Source organism: Erinaceus europaeus, chromosome 15 (assembly GCF_950295315.1).
Source record: "Erinaceus europaeus chromosome 15, mEriEur2.1, whole genome shotgun sequence".
NCBI lineage: Eukaryota > Metazoa > Chordata > Mammalia > Eulipotyphla > Erinaceidae > Erinaceus > Erinaceus europaeus.
Window position 1 is genome coordinate 88,867,149 of NC_080176.1, and position 13,024 is coordinate 88,880,172.

The window sequence follows — 13,024 nt, forward strand, 5'->3', positions numbered from 1 at the left end:
GTTGTTGAAAAAGACTGGAGGTGGTGTGTCCACAGGTATCCTCCCAGACTGTGACCAGCCACTTAATGTCCCCTTTGGCTCCTCTGTCCAAGAGGCATAGGCAGTTATTTGCACTCACCAGTGCTGTGGTGTGTTCCTGAAGTTGTTCAAGTCCTGTTATGCTGCGGTCCCAGGGGGTCATCCACTCCCCTCCCCGTGTTGAACGCCCCTCCCCCCGCCCCAAACATTCCTAGATATCTCTTTCCAGACAATAAATACAGATAAGCAAGAATTGAAATGAAGGACATTGACAAAGGCAGGAGCCCCTGAAAGCACTCCCATGTTCAGACAAAGCACAGGTGAAACTTGTCGAGTCCTACAATCATGTAATCAGAGATAGGCAGAGGAAGTCGTGTGCGGAGAAAGGGGGCCCGCAACCGTGTGAAACACTTGTGATGTCAGACATGTAATAGCATTGTTCCATTTCCATGACGACCGCAGAGGCTCGGGAGAGTCCATGCCTTTTAGCTGTGGCGGAAGCCCAAGCAGCCAGGATCTCAAAGGGATGAGTGTGAGCCGATTATGGTTTGACGGGCTTCCTGTTGGGCCTGGAAATGCCATCCCCCCCGAAAGAGCAGGGAAGTTCCCCACCATTTTTCTTGCACTTCTTTCTGTCTAGAAGTCATCTGTGCCTTGTGCAGTCCTCCTGAAGCCAAGATTCTCTATGGCTGTGCTCATTTGAGATGCTGCCCAAGAAAGTGTCCTCAAGACTTTTTCAGAAGTGTTCCCATGATTGGGCCTTGAGGAGTTTTCTGTTTGTCATTGAGTGTTAGCTTTCCTCCACTGTGGTCTGAGCAGATGCTTGGGGGTGATTTCAGGGCTCTTGAATAGGTTGATACTGTCGTTGTGGCCTAAGCCGTGGTCTGCTACCCTTGAGGATGTGATGGGACTCTTGAAAGGATGTGTCTTCCAGTTCTTGCTGTGAAGAACTCTGAGAATGTCCATGAGTTCTCCTCTGTTGACCTCTTCAAAGAACTCTCTTGTTTCTTTGTGGATTCTCTGCTTTGGTGATCTAAGTGTGAGAGTGTGGTGTTACAATGTCCTACTCTGAGTGTATACTCTTGATGTATTTTTGTAGTTCTTTGAGTAAGTGCTTAAGATGTATTTAGATGGGCCCTGATTGGGAGCATAGATGTTAATAATTGTTCCAACTTCTGGCTCTGGTCGTTATGGAATGGCCTTGCCTATCTTGTATGACTTTCTTTAATTGTTGAGGATGTCTGTTTCCTGCCCTTTGATGCAGTCTTTGATTCTGTGTGAAGGTTTGCCACCCTTTGGCTTGGTGTCTGTTGTCGGCCCCTAATTGGGCGCCAACTGCCAGGCTAGTATTTATCATGGGCAGCAGATAGATGGCCAGGGATTCATGGCTGGGCAGGAACACAGTGCCACGCTGGCTTTATTCATCTGCATGTATACTCTCCTGGAAGGAAGTGGTAGGGTGTAAAAGGTAGTAGGTAGGATAAGTGGGCGGAGTGGAAAAGGAGCAGGACCCTTCTGGGGATTAAAATGGTGGAAAACAGGATGTGACTAGGAGAGGGAGCGGAGCCTAAGGAGAGTGCGAACCGGTGGGAATAAACCCTGGAAAACAGGCTGTGACTAGGAGAGGGGGCGGAGCCCAAAGAGAGTGAGAACCAGTGGCATTTAAGCAGTGCACTGCAGGCAGGGCGGGTCTCAGCTAAAACAGTGATTATGTCAATAGACCAATGGAGCAGGGGGGAGCTGAAGTACTGCCCAACTGTCTATATTTGTCCTGTGGGCTTTGGTGGGATTCTTGGCAAGCAGCATATGCTGGCTTGTGTTTTCTGGTGCATCGTCCTCCTCTGGTGATTGGGCACTTAGTTCATATGTCTCACTCTTGTGACATGTTTGAATTTCCCTAGTTTTACAAACTTGCATAGCCCTTACCCCATAAGACACACTCTCTCTCCTCTCTCTCTCTCTCTCTCACTCTCTCTCTCTCTCTCTCTCTCGTGCTCTAGTTCACAGCTTAGAATTCAATCTATCTTACCAGGAGAACAGTTTCTTTTAGTAACTATACTACGAATCTTGTATTTTCTGGTCTCATGTATTTGGCATTTATTAATTTTTATGTTTTGAATGCTTAACTCTCATTATTCGCTGATGGATGGAGCAATCCAGAGATGGATTTTCTTTGTGGGTGTGAGGATAGGGAAGGCCAGAAAAAGAGAGCTACCTGGAACACGGCTTCAGCAATTGGAAATGATTCGCCCTGCAAGTGGCCGCAAGCCATGTCTTTCAGCATTCTAACGTGGGCACTCACCCTGGTGGAGCAGCACTCAGCCCCTTAGGAAGCAATGTTTCTTCCCCTAGAGCAGTGCTCAGTTCTTTCAAAGGGTTCTGCTGGACATGAAAGTTGGGACTTTGGAATCTCAGGCCTGAGAGTCTCTTTGAAGAACCATACTGCTATCTTTCTCCACTCCAGATATCTTGGTTAGCAAGGGAGAGAAGACTAGACCATCCCTTCTGAACACATGAGCCCATTGATGAACCTGCCCCCCCTTGAGCCTCAGTTTAGTGTTGTGAGCCTGCCCACAGTTCCAGGTCTAATATTTCCCTCCTGAACCACTTTGGGTGAATTTCACTGATGCCTGTCAGGCGGGTTTCTAATGTCATGTTTTGGCAAATTAGATGAAGTGGTGAATTTTGAGCATGAAGTTCTGAGATGGCCTTAACTTCCCATGTAGTAGAGTGACTCTCATTCTCTCCTTTTCAGTCTTACCTTCTGTCCGTACCTCTATGTCTGTCTGTCAGCCTGTCAGCCTGTCAGTCTCTGTTACTCAAGTATTTTGTAGACAGCGTAGATGAGATTGGGCATGTGTTGTATGCAGCAGCACACCACAACCTGTAGGTAGATGCATGTGAATAGCTGCAGAGTCTTGGTGGAACACAGGAGTCCAGGGAGCTCCCAGGTGGTCCTGTGAGATGTGCTGCCTGTGGTCGTGCTCGACCTGGCCCCTGACTCCTCACCTGACTCTTGCTCTTGTTTGCTGTCTGACCTCCCAACCATTCCTGCCAACTATTATTTTGTCAGAGTTGGTTCTACCTGCAGGCCACTCGTTGGCTCCGGCTGATGATGACAACGGGGATTCCAGCAGCACGCTTGGGTGTGTTAGGGTAGTAATTTATTTCTGTTTATGAGTTCAGGGTGTTTGAGGGTTGCGGGGTGAGCATCGAGTAGGGGACTGGGGTCGGGGGTTGTGGTGGGATAACCAGAACTGAAAGGCATGGAGCCCCAGGTGTCTCTGCGGAGACTGTTAGAAATGCAGAGCTCTCAGGCTCCCGAGCTTCAGGTGGAGTGAGTCTGACAGGATGCCCTGCTTTCGGGGTCTGAGCCAGGCGTCCCAAGTTCTGAGAACAACAGCAGCAAGTGGGTTGATTTTGCAGTGTTGTACCAAAGCTTTCTTAGAAAAATGGAACACCTGAAGGGGTAGTACACAACACAAGATCCTTTGAGCCACAAGTCCGTTCTCCAGATGCCATCTTTGAATGTCCGTGAAACCCAGGGAAGGGGTCGTCGAGGTGCAGCAAGAGAGAGGCTTGTGGCAGCCATCCTCTGAAGTCTCCGCACTTCTCCCAAGTGCCCTGTGCTTTCATGTTGAGCCCGTGACTTGTGCTCCTCAGGCAGGCATGGCCCCCTCTCGTGTTTGCTGAGAAGCCTGTCAGTGGCCCCAGCCCAGCATTTCTCAGGCATGGGCAGCAGTGCAGTTCATGGAGGGCTGAGAGCCGGGAGTCCCCTCCCCCTCCCCCCACCCGTCCCCACCACGGGTGGCCTTGCTGAGTGGCCTGGGTTTGGGTGGCCCTGGCTCCATTCTGCCCTGAGCCAGGTGGGAATTCCTGGGGTCATCTTCTCAGCAGCATTTTCTGGAAATCTCTCCTGGACTTGGCCATCAAGGGGGCAGGTTTTTTGGCTGATGTGTGGGCGGTGTTGACTGGCCTTGGGAGGGCCTGGGTGGTGCTCAGGGTCTTGGATTCTGGCCTGTCCTGCCTGGGGTTTGGTGTCTTCTTGCTCCCCTGGGAGTCTGGCTGGGCTTGTCTGCTGCTTGGCTGAGGCCTAGTTGTCCCTTTGTGCCCCTGGGACTGGTGGAGGGTGTGGGCAGGCCTGTGAGCAGCAGGGTGTCCAAGAACAGCCTTGGTGGCAGGGCCTTGGGACTGAGCGGGGTGTGGCCCTGGGGCTCTGGCTGCTGGACCTGCTGCGGGGCTCCTGCCTTGGGCCTCCTGAAGCGGCGGTGGCAGCGGCTGGGTCACTGTCTTGTGGGCTGGCTGCTCTGGCTGTCTTGGTGGCTTAAGGAGGGGAGTGCCCAGGAGGTTTCCCTCCTTGTCTTTCTGCCCCTTGAGTCTGTGGTGGTCTTTCTGCTGTTGGCCAGGCTGAGGAGGAGGGCCAGTGTCCACCGTGGGTTTCAGGAGGGGCTGTGTCAGTCCTGGCATGTGGGACAGAGCCTTGTCCTTGTGCTGTCCCCACAGGCCCTGCTGGTGGCAGGTGTTGCGTCTGGAGGGAGAGTTTTGGCTGGAGCGCCCAGCAAAGACGGGGGTCTTGGAGTATGTTCTGGAGAAAGGGCACTCAGGATCTTCGTCCGAGTCAGGAGACAGTTCTCGCAGCCAAGCCCAGTCAGAATCTGCCAAGCTGTCTTCTTCCTGGGTTCCAAAGAGTGGGGACAGGGCCGATGTGATGCTGCTCACAGGGGCCCGGTTTCCTTCCTCCTTGTCGTTCTCCTTGTTGTCTTCCTCCTCCTTGTCGTCTTTCTTCTTGTGGTCATCCTTCTTATTTTTGCTAGCCTTCTTTGTCTTCTTGCTGGGCTGGTCGTAGTTGAGGTAGGCCTCAAAGGACATGGTTGGCGGCTCCCATGTCTCTTGGTCCGATGGCTGTGGGCTGAGGCCCAGGTGCAGGCTCGGGCCCTCCTGAGAGTCGTGGCAGGGGCCTGGAGTGGGCTGGATCTTCTTGTCTTGTGCAGGCGGTCTGTGCTGCGGCTCACAAGCCTTGAGGTAGGAAGGCTTGGAGATGGTCTGGCCCTGGCTGAGGGCTGAGCCCTCTTGAGTGTGTTCAGAGGAGAGAGGCTGGGGACTGTGGGTCTGGGAGCAGCCCCTGTGCCTCTTGTGTGTGTGCACAAGAGGGCTGAGCTCTGGGTTGCTGCAGGCTTGTCCCTCTGGGGCTTGTGTGTGTGGCTGAGGGTCCCGCTGTGCAGTTGCCTCCCGGGGGCGCTTTGGGGCCTGCCTCCTGGGGGACGATGGCCTGTGCTGAGCCTCCTGGATTGCCTGCAGCTCCATGCAGACCTTCCAGTATTCGGCCAAGTCTCTGGCCATGCAGCCCAGCTGCTCATACTTGCGTAGGCGCCTCACGCTTCTGCGCAGCCCCGTCTGCCTCAGCATGTCTGGCGACAGGGACAACATCAGCAGTCTCCCCAGCCTCCTCAAGATCTTCTTGGGGTGTGGCATGCGGTCTAGCTCTGCCTGCAGCTGCTGGGCCTTGGTCAACACTGACGTGTCCAGCTCCATTCTCCCTGGGCTCATGCCTCCAGCTGGCTCCATGAGATTCTCAGAGAATCTCTGGGGAACCCACCTGGTCCTGAACAGTGTCTTCTGGGCTGTTCCAGGAGCCGGTCTTCTAGGAGAAGATCTGATCCTTTCCACAAATCTCGTCTCCAGTCCTGGATCCACGCTAAGTTGGCGGGATGGCTGGCTGGATGGCTGGCTGGCAGGCTGGCCTGCTGGCTGGCTGGCTGGCTGGCCAGCCGGCTGGCTCGCTGGCTGGCTGGCTGCTCGTGGGTCTTGCTCCACTCTGCAGTCTGAAAGGATTTTCCCAGCACAGCCTCCTGCTTATAAAGGCTCAGGGGGCTGCTGCCACAAAGCCACACCCACTCCCAAGGAACACTGCCTGAGGCAACTTAACACCTTCCCTGGTCTCTCAAGAGTTCTCACTCTCTGCCTTCAGGCTACCTGTAGAAGCCTAGGATCTTAAAGGGATTAGTGTGAACAGATTATGGTTTGGGCAGGTTCCTGTTGCCTTTGCAAATCTCATCACAACTAAATAGCAACAAGTTCCCCTTCGCCATAGTGAGAGGTTGAAAGCCTTTCCCACTGAGCACTTGATAGATAGATAGATAGATAGGTAGATTATAGACCGATGGATAGATGGATAGATAGATAGATAGATAGATAGATAGATAGATAAATGTATATTGCCACTGTTTTCTGGCCAGTAGTGTTGGAGTGGAGATGGCTGCTCCTCATCTTATGGGATTTCCTCTGTAGTTGCAGACTTCAGGATATTTTTCTTTATCCATATTTTTTCCCATTCCAAATACAGTGTGTCTTGATGTCTGGGCTAATTCTGTTTGGACCCTCTGAGCTTCTTGATTCTGGTATGTCTTGGATGTTGTCTAGAAGAGAGAAGTTCTCAGCAATTAGGTCCTGCTTTCTTTCCCTCCCTCTCTTTCTTCTTCTGGTAAGCCAGAATGCGTCTATGATTTCATCTGGAGTCATCCCATAGGTCTCTGGTGCTGTTTCCAGTATCTCTTCATCTCCTTAGGAGATGTCTTACTGCTTTTTTGCTGTCTGTAAGTGGTCCTGGACCTTGCTGTTTGTGTATTCAGCCACATTTCTTCTATTCTCCTTCCCCTCTACGGTTTTGTGGAGTGCATCTATTTTGTTAGCTAGCGTGTTCTGCTAATCCTTTTTTCATTTGTACAGCTCCTTGTTGGGTTCTTTGCTGGGCTATCGTAGTTTCAGCTTCCGAATCACCTTGAGGAAAAGATTGTTTTTTCCAGAGTCTCATTGGTTCTTTCTGCTTTTCAGATGACAACTCTTTCAACCTCTTTACTCAGTCCTGCGATTATTTCCTTAATGAGTGTTTGAATATGGAGCTCATTATTCTGTGTTCCAACCTTTGGGGGTCTCTTAGCTGGACTCTTTCTTCTTCTGGTCGATTTCCCCCGTCTTTCTTCTTGTTGGTTTAACCATTTAGTATAGTCTGTGATGAGGTCCCTCTCTCAGTAATGTTTCAATGACTTATCACTCTTGCATGGATTGACCTGTGTCTAAGGAAGGTAGAGAAATGGTTGCCAGCTGTGGAAATTGAAACGGGTGTTTCAATATTATTTTCATCCCTGAGTTGGAGCTCAAAGGCTTCCAAGCCTCCTTTGTTTTCTTTTCTTCCCTGTAGGCTATAGGAGTGTGAGGGCTTCGAAAATATAAGTAGGCTTCTTCACTGAATCACTTACAGCAGACCAAGAGATAAAGCAGGGTGGGGCAGGGTTAATCCAGAACTCCTGCAAAAAGACACTCCCCGCCCCACCGGTAGGTCACCAATGTCTAGATCTTCTCTTGAGCGTCCGCATGAGTTCTCTGTTTCTGGATGTCAGCACATGGCCTCCACCCCGCAACCTACTGCCTTCCCCTGCCCCTCCGCTGCTCCAGACTCTGACGGCAGTAGGATGGAGGACTCACAGTTGCATTTGGTGAGCCTTAGTGGAATCTTCTCCTCCCTTCAGCCGTCTTATTGTTGTTGAAAAAGACTGGAGGTGGTGTGTCCACAGGTATCCTCCCAGACTGTGACCAGCCACTTAATGTCCCCTTTGGCTCCTCTGTCCAAGAGGCATAGGCAGTTATTTGCACTCACCAGTGCTGTGGTGTGTTCCTGAAGTTGTTCAAGTCCTGTTATGCTGCGGTCCCAGGGGGTCATCCACTCCCCTCCCCGTGTTGAACGCCCCTCCCCCCGCCCCAAACATTCCTAGATATCTCTTTCCAGACAATAAATACAGATAAGCAAGAATTGAAATGAAGGACATTGACAAAGGCAGGAGCCCCTGAAAGCACTCCATGTTCAGACAAAGCACAGGTGAAACTTGTCGAGTTCTACAATCATGTAATCAGAGATAGGCAGAGGAAGTCGTGTGCGGAGAAAGGGGGCCCGCAACCGTGTGAAACACTTGTGATGTCAGACATGTAATAGCATTGTTCCATTTCCATGACGACCGCAGAGGCTCGGGAGAGTCCATGCCTTTTAGCTGTGGCGGAAGCCCAAGCAGCCAGGATCTCAAAGGGATGAGTGTGAGCCGATTATGGTTTGACGGGCTTCCTGTTGGGCCTGGAAATGCCATCCCCCCCGAAAGAGCAGGGAAGTTCCCCACCATTTTTCTTGCACTTCTTTCTGTCTAGAAGTCATCTGTGCCTTGTGCAGTCCTCCTGAAGCCAAGATTCTCTATGGCTGTGCTCATTTGAGATGCTGCCCAAGAAAGTGTCCTCAAGACCTTTTCAGAAGTGTTCCCATGATTGGGCCTTGAGGAGTTTTCTGTTTGTCATTGAGTGTTAGCTTTCCTCCACTGTGGTCTGAGCAGATGCTTGGGGGTGATTTCAGGGCTCTTGAATAGGTTGATACTGTCGTTGTGGCCTAAGCCGTGGTCTGCTACCCTTGAGGATGTGATGGGACTCTTGAAAGGATGTGTCTTCCAGTTCTTGCTGTGAAGAACTCTGAGAATGTCCATGAGTTCTTCTCTGTTGACCTCTTCAAAGAACTCTCTTGTTTCTTTGTGGATTCTCTGCTTTGGTGATCTAAGTGTGAGAGTGTGGTGTTACAATGTCCTACTCTGAGTGTATACTCTTGATGTATTTTTGTAGTTCTTTGAGTAAGTGCTTAAGATGTATTTAGATGGGCTCCCTGATTGGGAGCATAGATGTTAATAATTGTTCCAACTTCTGGCTAGAGTGATCCTCTGGTCGTTATGGAATGGCCTTGCCTATCTTGTATGACTTTCTTTAATTGTTGAGGATGTCTGTTTCCTGCCCTTTGATGCAGTCTTTGATTCTGTGTGAAGGTTTGCCACCCTTTGGCTTGGTGTCTGTTGTCGGCCCCTAATTGGGCGCCAACTGCCAGGCTAGTATTTATCATGGGCAGCAGATAGATGGCCAGGGATTCATGGCTGGGCAGGAACACAGTGCCACGCTGGCTTTATTCATCTGCATGTATACTCTCCTGGAAGGAAGTGGTAGGGTGTAAAAGGTAGTAGGTAGGATAAGTGGGCGGAGTGGAAAAGGAGCAGGACCCTTCTGGGGATTAAAATGGTGGAAAACAGGATGTGACTAGGAGAGGGAGCGGAGCCTAAGGAGAGTGCGAACCGGTGGGAATAAACCCTGGAAAACAGGCTGTGACTAGGAGAGGGGGCGGAGCCCAAAGAGAGTGAGAACCAGTGGCATTTAAGCAGTGCACTGCAGGCAGGGCGGGTCTCAGCTAAAACAGTGATTATGTCAATAGACCAATGGAGCAGGGGGGAGCTGAAGTACTGCCCAACTGTCTATATTTGTCCTGTGGGCTTTGGTGGGATTCTTGGCAAGCAGCATATGCTGGCTTGTGTTTTCTGGTGCATCGTCCTCCTCTGGTGATTGGGCACTTAGTTCATATGTCTCACTCTTGTGACATGTTTGAATTTCCCTAGTTTTACAAACTTGCATAGCCCTTACCCCATAAGACACACTCTCTCTCCTCTCTCTCTCTCTCTCTCTCTCTCTCTCTCTCTCTCTCGTGCTCTAGTTCACAGCTTAGAATTCAATCTATCTTACCAGGAGAACAGTTTCTTTTAGTAACTATACTACGAATCTTGTATTTTCTGGTCTCATGTATTTGGCATTTATTAATTTTTATGTTTTGAATGCTTAACTCTCATTATTCGATGATGGATGGAGCAATCCAGAGATGGATTTTCTTTGTGGGTGTGAGGATAGGGAAGGCCAGAAAAAGAGAGCTACCTGGAACACGGCTTCAGCAATTGGAAATGATTCGCCCTGCAAGTGGCCGCAAGCCATGTCTTTCAGCATTCTAACGTGGGCACTCACCCTGGTGGAGCAGCACTCAGCCCCTTAGGAAGCAATGTTTCTTCCCCTAGAGCAGTGCTCAGTTCTTTCAAAGGGTTCTGCTGGACATGAAAGTTGGGACTTTGGAATCTCAGGCCTGAGAGTCTCTTTGAAGAACCATACTGCTATCTTTCTCCACTCCAGATATCTTGGTTAGCAAGGGAGAGAAGACTAGACCATCCCTTCTGAACACATGAGCCCATTGATGAACCTGCCCCCCCTTGAGCCTCAGTTTAGTGTTGTGAGCCTGCCCACAGTTCCAGGTCTAATATTTCCCTCCTGAACCACTTTGGGTGAATTTCACTGATGCCTGTCAGGCGGGTTTCTAATGTCATGTTTTGGCAAATTAGATGAAGTGGTGAATTTTGAGCATGAAGTTCTGAGATGGCCTTAACTTCCCATGTAGTAGAGTGACTCTCATTCTCTCCTTTTCAGTCTTACCTTCTGTCCGTACCTCTATGTCTGTCTGTCAGCCTGTCAGCCTGTCAGTCTCTGTTACTCAAGTATTTTGTAGACAGCGTAGATGAGATTGGGCATGTGTTGTATGCAGCAGCACACCACAACCTGTAGGTAGATGCATGTGAATAGCTGCAGAGTCTTGGTGGAACACAGGAGTCCAGGGAGCTCCCAGGTGGTCCTGTGAGATGTGCTGCCTGTGGTCGTGCTCGACCTGGCCCCTGACTCCTCACCTGACTCTTGCTCTTGTTTGCTGTCTGACCTCCCAACCATTCCTGCCAACTATTATTTTGTCAGAGTTGGTTCTACCTGCAGGCCACTCGTTGGCTCTGGCTGATGATGACAACGGGGATTCCAGCAGCACGCTTGGGTGTGTTAGGGTAGTAATTTATTTCTGTTTATGAGTTCAGGGTGTTTGAGGGTTGCGGGGTGAGCATCGAGTAGGGGACTGGGGTCGGGGGTTGTGGTGGGATAACCAGAACTGAAAGGCATGGAGCCCCAGGTGTCTCTGCGGAGACTGTTAGAAATGCAGAGCTCTCAGGCTCCCGAGCTTCAGGTGGAGTGAGTCTGACAGGATGCCCTGCTTTCGGGGTCTGAGCCAGGCGTCCCAAGTTCTGAGAACAACAGCAGCAAGTGGGTTGATTTTTCAGTGTTGTACCAAAGCTTTCTTAGAAAAATGGAACACCTGAAGGGGTAGTACACAACACAAGATCCTTTGAGCCACAAGTCCGTTCTCCAGATGCCATCTTTGAATGTCCGTGAAACCCAGGGAAGGGGTCGTCGAGGTGCAGCAAGAGAGAGGCTTGTGGCAGCCATCCTCTGAAGTCTCCGCACTTCTCCCAAGTGCCCTGTGCTTTCATGTTGAGCCCGTGACTTGTGCTCCTCAGGCAGGCATGGCCCCCTCTCGTGTTTGCTGAGAAGCCTGTCAGTGGCCCCAGCCCAGCATTTCTCAGGCATGGGCAGCAGTGCAGTTCATGGAGGGCTGAGAGCCGGGAGTCCCCTCCCCCTCCCCCCACCCGTCCCCACCACGGGTGGCCTTGCTGAGTGGCCTGGGTTTGGGTGGCCCTGGCTCCATTCTGCCCTGAGCCAGGTGGGAATTCCTGGGGTCATCTTCTCAGCAGCATTTTCTGGAAATCTCTCCTGGACTTGGCCATCAAGGGGGCAGGTTTTTTGGCTGATGTGTGGGCGGTGTTGACTGGCCTTGGGAGGGCCTGGGTGGTGCTCAGGGTCTTGGATTCTGGCCTGTCCTGCCTGGGGTTTGGTGTCTTCTTGCTCCCCTGGGAGTCTGGCTGGGCTTGTCTGCTGCTTGGCTGAGGCCTAGTTGTCCCTTTGTGCCCCTGGGACTGGTGGAGGGTGTGGGCAGGCCTGTGAGCAGCAGGGTGTCCAAGAACAGCCTTGGTGGCAGGGCCTTGGGACTGAGCGGGGTGTGGCCCTGGGGCTCTGGCTGCTGGACCTGCTGCGGCGCTCCTGCCTTGGGCCTCCTGAAGCGGCGGTGGCAGCGGCTGGGTCACTGTCTTGTGGGCTGGCTGCTCTGGCTGTCTTGGTGGCTTAAGGAGGGGAGTGCCCAGGAGGTTTCCCTCCTTGTCTTTCTGCCCCTTGAGTCTGTGGTGGTCTTTCTGCTGTTGGCCAGGCTGAGGAGGAGGGCCAGTGTCCACCGTGGGTTTCAGGAGGGGCTGTGTCAGTCCTGGCATGTGGGACAGAGCCTTGTCCTTGTGCTGTCCCCACAGGCCCTGCTGGTGGCAGGTGTTGCGTCTGGAGGGAGAGTTTTGGCTGGAGCGCCCAGCAAAGACGGGGGTCTTGGAGTATGTTCTGGAGAAAGGGCACTCAGGATCTTCGTCCGAGTCAGGAGACAGTTCTCGCAGCCAAGCCCAGTCAGAATCTGCCAAGCTGTCTTCTTCCTGGGTTCCAAAGAGTGGGGACAGGGCCGATGTGATGCTGCTCACAGGGGCCCGGTTTCCTTCCTCCTTGTCGTTCTCCTTGTTGTCTTCCTCCTCCTTGTCGTCTTTCTTCTTGTGGTCATCCTTCTTCTTTTTGCTTGCCTTCTTTGTCTTCTTGCTGGGCTGGTCGTAGTTGAGGTAGGCCTCAAAGGACATGGTTGGCGGCTCCCATGTCTCTTGGTCTGATGGCTGTGGGCTGAGGCCCAGGTGCAGGCTCGGGCCCTCCTGAGAGTCGTGGCAGGGGCCTGGAGTGGGCTGGATTTTCTTGTCTTGTGCAGGCGGTCTGTGCTGCGGCTCACAAGCCTTGAGGTAGGAAGGCTTGGAGATGGTCTGGCCCTGGCTGAGGGCTGAGCCCTCTTGAGTGTGTTCAGAGGAGAGAGGCTGGGGACTGTGGGTCTGGGAGCAGCCCCTGTGCCTCTTGTGTGTGTGCACAAGAGGGCTGAGCTCTGGGTTGCTGCAGGCTTGTCCCTCTGGGGCTTGTGTGTGTGGCTGAGGGTCCCGCTGTGCAGTTGCCTCCCGGGGGCGCTTTGGGGCCTGCCTCCTGGGGGACGATGGCCTGTGCTGAGCCTCCTGGATTGCCTGCAGCTCCATGCAGACCTTCCAGTATTCGGCCAAGTCTCTGGCCATGCTGCCCAGCTGCTCATACTTGCGTAGGCGCCTCACGCTTCTGCGCAGCCCCGTCTGCCTCAGCATGTCTGGCGACAGGGACAACATCAGCAGTCTCCCCAGCC